At 28.5% G+C, this 12,485-nt stretch overlaps 1 long non-coding RNA gene across 2 annotated transcripts in view; it reads left to right on the top strand.

Annotated features, from left to right (window-relative positions):
• The window catches only part of LOC136074799 (uncharacterized), a 1,183-nt gene extending 149 nt beyond the window's left edge, over positions 1-1,034 (top strand). Inside the window, exons 1-2 of one of the 2 annotated variants that reach the window (XR_010635449.1) lie at positions 1-95; positions 827-1,034. The exon at positions 1-95 is cut by the window's left edge and continues 149 nt beyond it. This is a non-coding gene — a long non-coding RNA (uncharacterized LOC136074799). Of the gene's footprint in view, positions 96-337; positions 652-826 lie in introns of those variants that run through there. The other variant, XR_010635448.1, reaches the window with a different exon arrangement.
• The last annotated feature ends 11,451 nt before the right edge of the window (positions 1,035-12,485 follow it).

Raw genomic sequence — 12,485 nt, 5'->3', positions numbered from 1 at the left:
TAGAAGTCGATTTGTGAAAGAGATAGTTTGATCCAATAATAACAGAAGTAACTTCTTCACAAATTGAGTTGTCGACAGCTGGAATTGCCTACCAGGTGAGATGGTAAATGCTGAAAGCCTAAATACCTTTAATAATCAGTTGGACTTGTTCCAAAAAATCTGCCACAGTGCCGCTAAGGCGCTCTATGCAACACATTAATGTTGCATCGTGGTTAACTAACTTTTTTTTTTTTTTAAATGTACTAAAAAAGTAAAATTATTATTCGCAATTATGAGTATCAAAGGTGCAGATATAGTTACAAGCAAATGAATGAAGGTATGTTTGAGTTAAAAATGTTATATAAATGAATTTTTTAATAAATGTATGAAGCTATTTCTATTCATATTTGAATGAAACAGTGCAACGTATCACAGTTATTTGAACATAAGAGAAGCAAGTCCTATTATTAAAGTGCAAAAAGTTGCTGAATGTAAGTTTATCAAAGAATGTCATCTGGTTTTATTAAACATTTTATGTAAATAAATATTTTTTATCAAGTTTGAAAGTATTTCCAACGTTAATAAACAGTATATGAAGTTTTTTTTCATCAAGTTTAAAAAACTACCCAAAAAGCATCACTTGAATTTATTGTTATGAGAAACTTTCATCAGGTTTTTTTATTTTATTTTATTACATAATGAAATTATAACAAGGTTAAAAAAATTGTTAAATAAACTAAAAGTAAAGTGTAGAATTTACCATGAGTATAAATGTGCGTTCAAGTAACACCCTTTATATGTGCTAGTTGGAATCCATGAAAGATTTCTATAGTATTTCTGTTTTTAGAAACACTGGTGTCACATACAACGAAGTTTGATTCGGTCAATAAGTTGAAGATCATTTCATTCGGTCAATAAGTTGAAGATCGAAGAGAGCTCTTGACAGAATAGCATAACAATTATTTTATTACGTTTTTGTAGGCTTATTTATAAATGCATGCTTTTTTTTTTGTATGCTTATATTATAAATAAACAGAAAATTAAACTTTTAGAAATTTATTAAATTATCGAGATCGAGGCTGTTGCTTCTAAATTTTCGTTTGTAAAAGATTTTTTTTCTGCATAACATAACTTATTTACTGAAATAACTCATACTTAAATAAATGATTTAGGATAATCCTTAAAAAGGTTAAAACGTTTCATTAACATATAATAAAAATCCATCAAAAAACGCTTTCGTGAGAACCTTAAAAAACGTTCAAAAAACGCATTTAGGAAAACGTCCGGTCACCGTTTCATATGAACGTTCAAAAAACCCTTAAAAAACGTTTTCGTGAGACCCTTAGAAAACGTTCAAAAAACGTTTTTAGGAAAACGTCCGGTCACCGTTTCATATGAACGTTCAAAAAACCATTAAAAAACGTTTCACGGGACCTTTAAAAAACGTTTGCAAAACGTTCTTGTGCCCACTGGGTAACTTGAGTTAAAACAATTTTAAATATTGATATATTTTATTAGAAAAAATTTTCAACGCCATCTTTACCACTTAAATTTTCATACAATTTAAAGATTGCCGCATCTACACAAAATAAACAAATTTCATAATTATTTAGGAAATAGAAAATTTTGGAGGACGATAAATAATGCTTTTTAATCAGGGTTGCAGATAATTGCACAAAAGTCAAGTATTCTGGAAGTCCTTAACCTCTTGCAATTACAAAACCACCCACAAACTGAAAGATAATTTAGGATTTTAATTTTTTTAACAATAGTTATCCAAGTTATTGTTTTAGCGTTATTGTAAAACTTATAGCTGAAAAATGATCATGATATGGAAAAAAGTAAACACTTGGTACCATTAATAATCAGTTATTGTGTAGAAAAATAAGTTAGAGTACTTCTGGACATATCCAAGTTAATTAACCGAAGTAAATGCAAAGTATTAACAGAAAAAACTTCTAAAAAATTGGATAGGCTTTTGATATCAGTTTCTGCTAATGACCAAAGAAGAAAAAAAAGTTGAAACCTAAATAAACCGAAATTTTGGGTACTCTAGTTCGGCGCCAAAACCGACATTTCGGTAAATCAATCAGTCATATATGTTCTGAAAAATAATTTCATGGATATTTACAAATAGTAATTCTACTAATCTTAAGTAAACACCAAAAATATAGATCTTTATAAATATATAATTAGTAATAATTATAAGAATAGCAATTTTAATAATAAAAATAATATTTATAGTAATAAACATAATATTTATAGTAACAAACATTAGAACCACAATAACAATAGAAAAAGCAATAACAATAACATCTATAATAGTAATTATAATAACAAGAATAATTAAAATAATAAGTCACTTGTTTTTATAAACACGATAGCTAAATATACATATAAGTTAGTTATAAACATTTAACTAATGAAACATAACAACTAACAAGGACATAAAACAGTTTTTTAAAACAGTTTTTTAAAGTGAAAATAATAAAATAGGAATAGTAATACTAAAGTTGAAAATAATAATAAATGTGGCTACAATAAATATTTAAAATTAAAAGAAATAATACTATAATAAAAAACTTAACAAAAATATGATAAAAATTAAAGATAAGATAAAGAAAGACAAAAAAGCATTAAAAAAATGAGAAAGTTTATTATTGTTACATGCATACACAAACATAAATATAAAGACATACATACATAGTTACCCACATGCTTAGACATAAATAGTTTTTATTTGCAAATATGTGTGTATTTATTAAATATATTTAATAAATATATGTGTATTTAATACATGTATGTAATACACACGCGCGCGTTCATACACTCAAACAACATAAAGTAAAAAAAATTCATACCAATGCAAACAACGCACTAAAACATAACAATATGAACTATACACTACAATGCCCAATGAACAATAAACAAGAATACAAAAACATAAAAATAACAACAATAATAACAATATACGTCTCTCAAAATAAATAAAATTTAAAAATTATTCTCTTTCCTTTCTTCAAAAACGGAGCAATTTTTATTTTTTATTTTTCTTTATAATTCTTTTTAATTACTTTTCTATTTTCGAATGTTTTTTTCTTTTAACTTTGGCTTCTTTTTATGTTTTTTTATTCTTGTTAAATTGTTTCATTTGGCTTTTAATTTTTTGTTTGTTTTTGCTTTTTCATTTCTTTCTTTTTCTTTTCTTCACTATATTTATTTTTATTTTATTTATTTTTCTTATTTTATTCTTTTTTCTTTATCTTTCTTTCCATTTTTTTTTTAAATTTATTTATAAAATCGTTTTAAAAAAGCGTCCACCATTGCGGAAGTTTCTGCACTGACCAAGTTACTTTGCAAATATTTTACCAATACCGACGTTTCAGCAAGTCAAATTTGATTTCATTAGATATTTTATTTAAAAATGCAATTTTACATTTGCTGTTTTTTTATAGGTGTTTTAAGTTAGAATTGATTGCGCGTGTTTCACAAATTGAGATTTAACATAAGTTGACGATATTAGTTAATAGCGAAAGTTAACAACTGACAGGTTTTCTCTGCAAAACAAAAAATTTTCAAGTTAATTTATGAAAATTCTTGAAATATTTTGTGAAAGTTCTCAAAAATAACTATTTTTCTAAATTAGATAAAAAATTTAAAATCTTACAAATTTGTCGGTTTTCGGTAAGCTTTTCAACCGAAATTTCGCTTTTTACTGAATTTATAAAAAGTACAGAAATCGTTATTTCGGTATCGGTATGAATAAAAGTTACGGCCGAAACCGATACCGAAACAGAATTTCGGCTGATCACTAGTTCCTGCTTCTGCAATCTTAAAGTTGTTCTTTGTGGTGATAAAAATATCAAGTGTAGCCTAGATAATTGTTCTGATACTCATATTTTATGCGCATGTAATCCAGATAAAAAGGGACAATGTTATTTTTTAATGATAGATAAATAAAATAAAAGTGTTTTTAAATAAAATGAACATTAGTCTATTACTAGTATGATAATGTTTATATGAATTTTTATGCAATTACTCAATATTATCAAATAATATTTAGATTCCTGTAAAAGAAAGGGCATACATAAAGACTAGAGGGAAAATCAGGTCAAATAGGGTCATTTCAACTTAGCACAGTTGATTGTGAAATGTCTGAAACAAATCTTTAAAGAAACACAAATCTGAAAATAAATATGTAGAACAATCATTAAAACAAGAAACATCTCATTTACTTCCAGAAATAACATTACCAGAATCTGATCGTGAATCGGTCATCTGTAGCTCTGGTGAGGTAACTAACTTATAAACTGAAATATAGGTCATTATTTTACACTTTTTAATTAAATTTTTTTTTTTACACGTCACTTTTTTATATCAAAATATATTGTTGTGAACTTTATAATTTTTCTTTTAGATATGGAAGCCTGAAAGAAATTTATCAAGAATTTATAATTTTTGGAAATTTCCAAAGTTTGCTATTGAATTGATTAGAATCGATATAGGAAGTTCAATTGGAGCTGCATTAGGAAACGCTCTTATGCTTGATATATCAGGACCGTTTAATGATGGAACAATTATATCAACTTTAGTTTTAGACTAAGCCAAAGTAAACAGACAAAAGAAGTGAGCTAAATTACTGTCAGACTTAAAAACGTTGAGAATAAAAGAGGGTTTGTTTGTCTTTATGTTGATGGTAAAATTGATAATAAAACTTAAGTTATAAGAGATATAGAAAAAGAAGATGGTAAGGTTGTATTAAAGTGATCAACAGAGAAAAATATCACATGACTGTGACTAAAGAACTTCTCCCTAACCCTTACAGTGGGAGTATCTTACTCGCAAAATTTTACCTCTTGATGGAGCAACAGAAAAAAAGCAAGCTTATTGCCTGAACGAAGTTCTTGAAGAGCATGTTTTTTTAAACAATCTAAAAGCAGTTTTAGTAGACAATTCTTCAGCTAACACAGGTCATAAAGCAGAAATGGCTTCGGAGTTAGAGAAAAAAATGGAACGAAATTTTTAGACTATAGGCTGTAATCTTCATCAGAATGAGTTTCCTTTGAGACCTTTAATTAAAATAATTGATTGAGCAACTGAGTCACCAAACCATTTTGCTGGACAAATAAAAAATCTGGCAAGCATCAATAATGAGCTTCATTTAGTTGTTAATTTTAGTCTTATTTTGTCTTTAGAAATAGAAATTTTAGATGATTTAACTAGTGACCAGACGCTTTTATATGAGTATTGCATGAGAGTTATTACTGGAAGTATGAGTGTAAATTATCCAAGTTGGAAAATTAAAGCCCCCTTAGTCGTTCTCGTTGGTTAACATTGACATAATACGGTTAATGTCTTTATATGTTCGAGGACTAGTTCCTGATTCTGAATAAGTTTCTTTCGTAACCTAAATTGTTCAAATCTATTTTCTTACATGGTTCCTCCATAAAAATAACAATAAGTTACACGAAGCTTCGTCATATATATATTTTATGATTAACCAAAACAAGCTCCAAGGAAAAAATGGGCAAGATATTTGCTTAGCAAACTTGATGTTCAATACTTTTTGCCAACTTTCTGAGATTATTTTTTACTCAATGTTAAAGTCAGAGGAAATAAATATAAGATCAATAACAATCCAGATATTACTTGGTATTGAAAATCGTAAAAATGATGACTAAACTATAAACAGAATCAATAAAATTCCAGAAATTAATAGTGTTGCTCATATATAGTATGGGCTCATAAATATTTTTAATGATGATATAATGAACCAACAACAACTCTAAGTTTTACTGATGAAAAGATTGTAGAAAAGTTATTGTCTGGAAATAAAATTGAACTCCCAGATCTTTCTTCGCATTCAAAGGGTGTTGTGAGATCTGTACAACTTGTTTCCATGGCTTCTTATGTTGAAAAAATCTTATTGCAGTCTTATTGTAGAAAAAGTCCAAGCAGAAAGTATAGAAAGAGTTTTATGTCTAAATGTTATTATGACGGTGAGAGATTTTTTTTGTTAATTTAAAAACTAGTTTATTGCTACTTGTACACGTAAAAATAAAATTTAATAAAAATGTATAATAATTTTTGAGTTAGTTATTACCTCACGTGGTCCAACATTGTTAAAATAATTTCTAAATAAATAAAAAGGTTTTCTTTTTCATGAAATTTTTTTATATGGAATCTTGTATTTACATAATTTCAACTCTTGAAAGTTATTTCAAAGATTTTAAATTAGCTTTAATAAAATTTAACTTATTGGGTAAATTCAGCACATCTGAATTAATAAGGAAAGTATTCTATTTTACAAATATTCTGTTATATAATCCAGACGTCTGCAACATATTTTAGGTAGACAGGTTTTTGCTTAAATAATTAAAATAAATCTTACGTAAATAATTAGCCGCAGGATGACAGTTTCACAATGTTTTAAAGATAGTTTTAAACCAAAAAATTTGTAATTTGGATAGACTGGAGAGCAACGGAATTTAGGAAACAGAGTAGCGGAAACACCGCTATTCTGCTACATCGCTAACGCAGTAAATGTTAAGCAGAAAGCCATAGGACACTACTTCAAAACTAAAATCGCTAATGAAGAAACTTTTTTAATTTCATAAAATTTTTCAGGATGTTTTTTTAGGTTGTTTAGAAAATATCTCCATAATGCCAAACACTTAAATTCAAAATAAGTAGTAGTTCGACCTGCCCTAGTAAGTTAAGCACCTTTAAAAAAAAATAAAAAAAAAGTTGAACTATTAAACACAAAAAACCAATTTTTATAAAAAATATTTTTTTTGTACATTATTTATACCTAAAATTCGAAATTTTTAAATTAAGCTTAAAAAATAGTTTAATAAAATAATATTTTTATATTTTATGACACTTTCTTAATATAAAACTTTTTCTCTTTTCTTACTTACGTCATACAAAATGAAGAGTACAAAATAAAAAGTTTATAAATTATACACACTACATCATACAAAATGAAGTGTACAAAATAAAAAGTTTATAAATTATACACACTACGTCATACAAAATGAAGTGTACAAAATAAAAAGTTTATAAATTATACACACTACGTCATACAAAATGAAGTGTACAAAATTAAAAGCTTATAAATTATAAAGACGCTTAGGAATTGTCCATAAAGTACGTACGTTTGGTAAGAGGGGGTCTGCAATAGCGTTTATGAGATAAGGTGGGGGAGGAGGGGGAGGAGGAAGAGGAAGAGGGTCAATTATAAAAGTAAAGAGATACTAATTTTAAAAACATATCATTAAATGTTGGGTAGGAAGGTTAAAAGCGTAGTTACTTTTAGGGAGGTAGAGGGTACTCAAAAAAGCGTATGGAAAAATGCGGATTGAGCGTGGGAGAAGGGAAAATCAAAATAAAAGCGAACGTACTTTACAAACAACCCCTAATTGTTAGTGAAAATTTTATTGATGATTCACCCAAGTTTCGCAACATTTGTATTCGTTTATTTGTTGATTGCTCAACTTGACTCACACTGTTGCTCAACTTACCCCGCTTACATTTGTCTGGTGATTGATCGAAGAAAGGATCTAATAAAAGAGATAGTAATAAAAGTTTTTGGCGTCTGCTTGGTTATTTCATCCTACATTTGTAAATTTAACAGGGTAGGCTAATGGCATAGTCCAGTAGTTTTTATATTATTGGAGTATTTAGAGTTCTTGACCTTGATCCCAACTCAACGTAGTTATCGTGAATAAGTAAAACTTAAATCAAAAATTTTTATAAAAACTTCATCTTTGGCAATCTATAGTATTGATATTAAATAAAATGAAACAAATGAAAATTTATTTTTGCTTAATGCAGCTAAATTTGTTTGTGTTTTAAAAAAATTTCTTAATGTTTTATTATGTTTATTTGTCCAGAATTTAACCTTTTTATCAAGTCAATTTTTAAATTTCTTTAGGATTTTGCTAAGTAGATTTGCTTCAAGGTGTTTTAAACAAAAGTTAAAAAACGTCCTAATTTAAACCTGAGATCAAAAGATCTAGAACTTTTACAAAGTGTTAAAATCCATAAATCATTTAAAAACCTTGTTTTTCGCTCAAAGTTATGTTTTCTACTTAACAAGTACAAGAAAACAAAAAAAATTATATGCTGGTAGTAGTAACTCTTTTTCTTCTAATTCATTGAAGAATATTCTATTGTCGTAATTGTATTTGCAATTTGTAAAATAATTTTAGCACCGAGCAAAGTCCTTACTTAAAAATACCACTGAAGAGCTTGAGATTTCACAGGTCTGGAAGCTAAAGCTGAAGTTAATAGTATATGTAATAGTTTATAGTAGTTAATATAATAAAACAGCAATTGTATTATATTAAATTATACGACATAAAAAATCTTGAATGCATATTACTTTGATTGTACCACAAGAAATACATTAAAATCTGATTGGTACTAGAGCACAATTTCATTTTTACCACATTATTACATAATTTAAAAATAATTTAAAAAATAATATAATACTTAAAACCTCAGTTACCACCAAAGAATTGAAAATAACCAAACTTTTGTAATTATTCAAAATCTACCAATCATTTTAATATGAAATTGGGAACATTTTTAAATCATGGTAACATAATTTATTTGAGAGAAAGTAAATGAGAATAAATAATATTTTGGAAATTCTGCATGAAACACTAAAATGTAATCGAGCTAAACAACACTAATATAACAAAACTAGAAAGTTCATGGGCGCCCCTTTTTTAGCAACCTATTACACTTGTAAATGATAATTATTTTAAGAAGAAAGGTGAAGCCGGTGAAGGCAAATAAACCTAATAAATATTATGCATATCTAATGAGTGTTTATAAGTGAAAAAGAATTTAAATTAAAAATTTAAATGACTTAAAAAAAATGTTAAAAATAAATATTTATAAGTTAAAAGAATTTCAAGTTAACAAATTTCATTAATAGTCCAGTAAATAGAGACCTTAAAAGTAGAAGCTAAGTAGTGCAGAAGCAGTTTTTAGCTTAAACGTCTCTACTACTTTTAAGTTGTTAAAATTCGAAACCCCACCTGCATACCTCTTGAGCGTTCTTCACAATCTGGTGTCAAATTGAGGTACCTAATACAATAAATTTCAAAAACATATGGTTATCTTATGAAATCCTACAACAGCACCTCTATTCAAATGAAAAGTATGAACTTTTCAGTTACTAATTTAATCTCATTTAAATTTATATTTATCAAATATAAATGTAAGTTAACAAAAATGTTACTTTTTTAGAAAATATTATATCAGGGGTTCTAAAAAAATTAAAATGGCGGATTTTCAGCTAATTTTGTCTTTTGTAGGTTGTAAAATGTTATTAACGACTATTATCTGCCTATATTTTTTTGATTTGTCATAATTAAAAGAAAACTGAACATCAAAGATGAAAGTTAATACTGATATTTATTTTCAGGGGGTAAAAGTAATTGAAAATTGAGTATTTTTTACCAATTTTGCCCAAATTAGGCTTTTACATACTGTAAAATAGTATTAATGACTGTTATTAGCTATCATATTCTGATTTTTGATAAATAAACAAAAAGTAAACCTTTAAGATCAAAGTAGAACTGTTATGTATTTTCACGGGGTAAAAATATATAAAATTGGTGGATTTTCAGCCAAATTTGCCCAAACAATTTAATTATATTCAAATATATGCAATTTTTTGGTTTTTATTTTCTTTTAAGAAGTAAATGTATTGTACTTTTTGATAGATTTAACATGTGGCACTTTTGTGCTGAATTTATTTGATTTCGCATGAGAATACGAAAATGCAGTAACGTAGCACTCATTATAGGAGTATTTCAGCAAATTTAATTACATTCAGCCGTTTCTGAGACATTTTTGTCCTGAGATATGTTTTAACCCTCCTTAGAGCACTGAATGATCTTTCTGATGTTGCATTTGTTGCTGGCATTACTAAAACAAGTTGAAGTACTTTTTTCACTTCAGACATAAGACTTTGTTGACCCTGAAAAAGAGATAGGTGAAGTAATACTTGACATCATAGATATTTAAATATGCAGGTCTTAAGGAGAAAAATGAGTCATTTATCAATGACTCATTTTTCTCCTTAAGGACCTGCTGAAACGTAGTCCAAACGTGGCAAGTTGTGCCTCAAGTAGACCTTTGTTTAAATCATCACCATATAATGAGCAAACACCATTTATATCATTTTCCAACTACACTTGCTTAATTGCTTTTATGAAGAGAGTTTTTTTTATACCTGGATATATAGATTTAGGGTCTGCATGATAACTATCGTCAGAGTTACCAATATCTAACCTCTTAGATATTTTCCTAAATCTAGGAACCCGAGGTTCATCAACATTAAATTTAGATGCCATAAGATTAACCTTACCCAACAGTAGAAAAAAAGATGTATAATTTCCAAGAGATTATAATGTAGCAATAAGATTCATAAAAGCAATTTGATGTCCTTCCATTGCAGACATGGACTTGTATTGCAAATTGCAACCAAGATTATATGAGTAACTCGACATGGCCTCACCTAAAATAACTCCATTCAAGTAATTAAAAGTTTTCATTTGAGCTGATACTTCATGAATTCTTACCCTAGTTTCAGTATCCTTGCTTACATTAATTGCCTCTTCCCATGTCATCTGTAAAACATCATAGTTGCTAATTATAATAGCAAATGAATCTGCTCTTACTGTCCATCTGTTAGGACATAGTGTTCTGATTCCAACAGTTGGAGCATTAAACAAGTTTGCTTTAATGTTTTCAAGCAGTGCCTTGCTCATTGGGGAATACTTTATTAGTTTTATGATTTCAAATGCATTTCTCATAATCTGGGATTGTTTTACTGTGTCACTAACAGCAAAATTTAAAGCATGACCGCAGCAATGAGTGTATATTGCTCTTTGTTCAATGTCTGCAATTTGTCTGGCAACACCACTTTTTAGACTTTCCCCATCATAGCATTGTCCTCGTAGTTTTGCTAAAGTAAGATTCATTTGTATCATCACATCCTTAATATAAGATACCAAAGTTGTTGCGTCAGTGGAATCCACAGCATATACATCTAGTAATTCTTCATGTACTTCCAGTTCTTCAGTGATGTGTCTTACGATACATGCAACTTGCCCCGTTTAGGATGAATTAGTAGTTTTGCCTATCATAATGGTCAGATTGGAGCTTAGCCATGATTTCTCTCAACACATGGACACTCATTGTTTAGATAATTTCATTTTGTATTTCTGCACTGGTATAAACTTTATCTTTTTTAACAAGCCAGTCTTTAAGCTGAGTATCACTGAAAGCCTTCATACACACAATTTCTTTAGGATTTCCATCGTGATCATCATCGTCACCTCTGAGAACAAATCTTTTTCAACACAGGAACATAATACATTGAATCATTTCATACAAACAGTGCCAATTATTCTGTTTTTGAGCAGTATGTTGCTTTGACAGAAGCTCTCCAATATCTGGTGTTGTAGAAGGAATAGTTACCACCACCATGACTGCTTCTTTGTGGAAATAACTTAATTCATTGCTCCTGAAAGATACTGTAGCAACTTTCCAATTAGAGAAGCCAACCATCACATGCCACAACAATGAATTTCATGAACGGTTTATGAATTCAGAGATATTTTTAACAGCAAAATAGTTTTTTAGAGGATATGTAAAATAGGATGATTTGGTAATGCCAATTGTTTTAGTCTAATTGCAATCTTATATACAAACAGTAAACAATAATACTTACAAATACTACCTCGGGTTTCTTAGCAGTTATTCGTTTAAGCTTGCAGGTTTCAATACATGTATGGCAGAATACTGCGTCTTTTTCCTCATCATAATGTAAAAAAGGCCACTAGCAAACCATTTTGGCCTGAAACTTCTCTGCTCTACTTTTTTGACTCTAAAAGAACGCTTAGGAAACTTGAAACCTACTGATGGCTGGTGAGGTGGATTAGATACATGAGTTTGAGAAGGTAAACTCTCAGAAAAGCTAGTAGAACTCTTTGACACATCGGGTGCAAATGTTAATCGGAGATGACGGGATTCAGAAACTGGATCAATTGTTGCAAACGGTCAAAAACCCCTTTTTTTAAAATTTATTTATGCAACTACGAAAATTGATCGATTAGCGGTCGTAATAATGAATATACCGGTATATAGCAAAATGAATAGACGCATGTTAAAATAAACAAATAAATAAAAAAATGAGCCGGTCAAAAGTGCTCCGGCAAAAGCCGGACTTGCCGGACTTATTACTACGTCCTTGAACTGCTATTTATTATTTTCAATATTGTTTTTATTTTTGCTTATATAAAACAAATTATGGAGTGTGTTGTTTGTAAACTAACAAAAGAGAATTTGATTTAAAAGACAGAAAGAGGATTTAATGGATTGTTACAGTTCAGCAAAGTTCAAACAATATAGAATCAGCAAAATCCACTAAACTAAGAAGGTCGCAAAATGAGTAAATGATGGATGCATTTAACCAGACATGT

Source organism: Hydra vulgaris, chromosome 01 (genome assembly GCF_038396675.1).
Source record: "Hydra vulgaris chromosome 01, alternate assembly HydraT2T_AEP".
Classification (NCBI taxonomy): Eukaryota; Metazoa; Cnidaria; class Hydrozoa; order Anthoathecata; family Hydridae; genus Hydra; species Hydra vulgaris.
This window is presented reverse-complemented; position numbering and strand designations above follow the sequence as displayed.